General features: G+C 33.0%; 1 protein-coding gene across 6 annotated transcripts in view; it reads right to left on the bottom strand.

Moving 5' to 3' along the window:
• Positions 1-1,723, bottom strand: part of LOC125037812 (general transcription factor IIE subunit 1-like) — a 50,633-nt gene extending 48,910 nt beyond the window's left edge. The window contains exons 1-2 of one of the 6 annotated variants that reach the window (XM_047631044.1): positions 1,542-1,558; positions 1,179-1,280 (exon numbers count right to left, since the gene is read on the bottom strand). The gene's annotated coding sequence lies outside the window, so the exon portion shown is untranslated. The other 5 variants (XM_047631042.1, XM_047631041.1, XM_047631040.1 and 2 more) reach the window with 5 other exon arrangements.
• Positions 1,724-3,861: the final 2,138 nt, after the last annotated feature.

The raw sequence follows: 3,861 nt of genomic DNA, 5'->3' as shown, positions 1-3,861 counted from the left end.
GTAATAGAGGCTAAAGCAAATCCAATATAGCAAGAAAATGTATACATACAAATCAACAAAATATCAATATTCGTAATATCTTTTGACATCATATCAACAATAAACTCAACAGACAACCACAAACCTAAATACTTAAATCCCCTCAGATTCAAGACAGAATCACAGGGTAAAGGCTGATTCACAATATTCATCACATACAGATCTTTGAATCAAAGCATTCCCTTCCTTTTAAATGTTATAAATTACTGATAAATTTCAATCTGAATTACTGGCGAGATACTGAACCAGAATGGCAACCAAAGAATGTATTTAATTTATCCCTCACAATGAATACATTTTGAGTAGCATTCTTTACTTGTCGACCTGTATCACCTAAAATGTCTGCTATGCATAGGGAGTGAGGAGTTGAGAATATTTGCATTACTCTGATCTTTCATGAAATTATGCAAATTATGTGTTACAAATACAATATCATCCACATTATCTGGCAGAAACTTTATCATGGTATACTCATAATTTCTGACTCAAAATCACAAAATCACTGACAATAATGAGATGTGATGAGACAATGACATGATGAACATTGTGAATACATGGCATGGTTGACGGAATGGTGATGTGATGTAATGGAGCAGTGTGAATCAACCTGAATTTTTAGTTTCACACAGCCATCTAACCTTGCAATAATAATTCCCTGTTCTAATTATTCATGGTGTAATATGGTTGAATTTGTCATTGTTCTCCAACACAAATGTAATTTGTATTTTTTTTTACAAAATGACCACACCTTTCTCAGTTCCTAATTCACCAGCCACTCCTGGGAATCCACAAAAATTGCTATATGAACTAAAACTCTTCCTAATTCAGCTCATCTCTCTATTTGTCTATCAGGGCCTCTGTCCCCAAACCCCCACCTGATTGCTGTGGATCTACTCTCCACTTAGCATTTGTCAGAACCTATTTTCTTCATTTCTGACTTTATTCTCTACCTGCACTGATTATTTCATGTATCAATTAGTAGAGTTGACCTTATTCAATGCTAGTGTCAAACAGGTAATGATTTAGTTTCACACAGCTATCCAACCTCACAATTATCATTTACCGTTTCAATAATGCATGGTATAAAGGCATGCTCTGTTGCTATTTTGAAAGTATTGGTAAAAGTGAAGTGACCTCACCTCTCTGAGACAAAGTCCCTATTATTCAAGCCACTCCTGAGAAATTGATGATGATGTTATTATAAAGGACAACAAATTGAAGTCGTCAGTACAAGAAATAATCTGCAAAGATGTAAATGAGTTGTTTATTACCCTTTCTTATGCTCTATAAGAAGCCAGTATACATTTCCCTTATTTCTGTGCGTCGCTCTTGGTAACATTAAACACAATAAAAAAATAAATAAATAAAAGAAAGACTAAAAAGTATTAGTGTTCTATATTATTATGCTAATGGACTTGAACTTAATTACTCTGCCGCAAAAACTAATCTGTAGTTTTAGTGCACCTTCACTGTATAAAAATGCTTTGTGATGATTACACAACCTCAGATTCTTGTTCTTTTCTTTCCTGTTCTATGGTTTTAGACTATTGTTGTCTATGTGCCCTGAATCCTCTTATTTCTCCCAAACCTCAGATTCGGTGATTGGACTTCGCTACTTGTAAGTACGCTCGTTGGCCTTTAGTTTATGACTTCATACGTTCTTTCGACAATGATCTCAATATTTTGTTTGATTATATACTGATGCCGTATTTATTCTTATCATTTTTATAACAAATGAATCTAATGTTGTCCTTTTGAAAAATATAAAACATGACAGTCATTTATCAGAAATTAAAATGATCACGTCGCCACTACATGATATGGATATAAGCGACCACGTTTATCGGCAACGTTTTCACAAGCTAGACTGAAAATTGGAAAAACTATCTAAACAATGACAAAATAATGTATGTATGCATGCATATATGCATGTACATAAAAGTACATGCACAGACGCATACACACAAGCACACAATATATATATGAATAAATAAAAAGTAATTAGATATCAACATCAATATCGAAATCTATCGATTTATTTATCTATTTACATACATACATAATACATACATACATTCATACATTCATACATACAAACATACATACACATATATACATATATATCTACATGCATACATACATGCATACACACACACGCACGCACACATACACGCACGCGCACACACACACATACAAGCACGCCCGCACACACAAACACACATATTATATATATTTGTATATATGTATACATATATATATTTATTAATAAACACGCATACATACACACAAAACACACACACACACACACACACACACATATATATATATACACACACATACACACACACACACACACACACACACACACACACACACACACACACACACACACACACACACACACACACACACACTCACACACACATATATACACACATATATATATAAATATATATATATAAATATATATACATATATATATATATTTATATATATATATATATATATATATATATATATATGTGTGCATATATATATATGTGTGTGTGTGTGTGTGTACCAGAAGTAGCTGGGCTTCCAAGGGGGAAACGCAGGAACAATAAGAATCTAAAAACTAGCGTTGCAGCGAAGATAATCACTGGGTAGACTCAAAATAACATTGTAAGTTGGTCCATTTAATCAGAAAAAAAACAGATGTTTCGGGTGTACTTCCACCTGTCTTCAGTGATAACAATGGAAAAATATATCAATCCTTCAACTATTTACATTTCAAATGAGATTATAAATGCAATAAGGTAATTATAATACAGACACATAAAGGACTGAAATGTCATAAAACTTTTGGAATAGCAAATAATTTATTTAACAAGAAAATAAAAGAGGATAGGCTAAAGGACATTAATAGGAGCTCGATATATATTATATACAATAGAAAACTATAATTTCTACAGATTTTTTGAGAATAACATAATCTATTTGACTTTAAGCAGTTGCAGTTTATATAGGAAATCACAGGATATTATGCAAAATGACATATATGGATTGGCTAACAACAATAAACAGAAATATGTAATATATACATATATATATATGTGTGTGTGTATGTGTGTGTGTGTGTGTGTGTGTGTGTGTGTGTGCATTAACACACAAAGACATACACACATACACACACACACACACACACACACACACACACACACACACACACACACACACACATATATATATATATATATATATATGCACACATATGTATATATCAATATATGTATACATATATATGTATATATATGCATACATTACATGCATACATATATATATGTATATGTATATGTGTGTGTGCGTGTGTTGCGTATGTTGACACCATGTAGCTGAGTGCGCACACACACACACACACACACACACACACACACACACACACACACACACACACGCATGCGGGCAATTTGTGTGTGCACTCGCGCAGATTCGCATGTGTTGCGTGAGTCAAACGTAGATACTATAGTGGGTGAGTCTATCGTAGGTATGATGGTGAGCTGAGAACCACCAACAATGATTACCTAAACAGCTACATGTGTGTGTGTGTGTGTATATATATATACACACACATATATATATATATATACATACGAAAAAGTTGATGATGTATTCAATTACAGGAAACTGTTAAGCAGATTGAAAGCAATTTGTCAAGCAGCCAGTTCCAGATCATGGAAGAGGCAAAAAAATGACAGCTTCATATGCCGATGTATCTAAAACAAAGGAAACTGTCAGTGAAATGGGAAAAATATTTGAAAAAAAAAAATCAAGATCAGAAAATAC

Source organism: Penaeus chinensis, chromosome 24 (genome assembly GCF_019202785.1).
Source record: "Penaeus chinensis breed Huanghai No. 1 chromosome 24, ASM1920278v2, whole genome shotgun sequence".
Lineage (NCBI taxonomy): Eukaryota > Metazoa > Arthropoda > Malacostraca > Decapoda > Penaeidae > Penaeus > Penaeus chinensis.
Note: the sequence above shows the minus strand (reverse complement) of the source record. Positions and strands in the feature narration are given on the sequence as shown.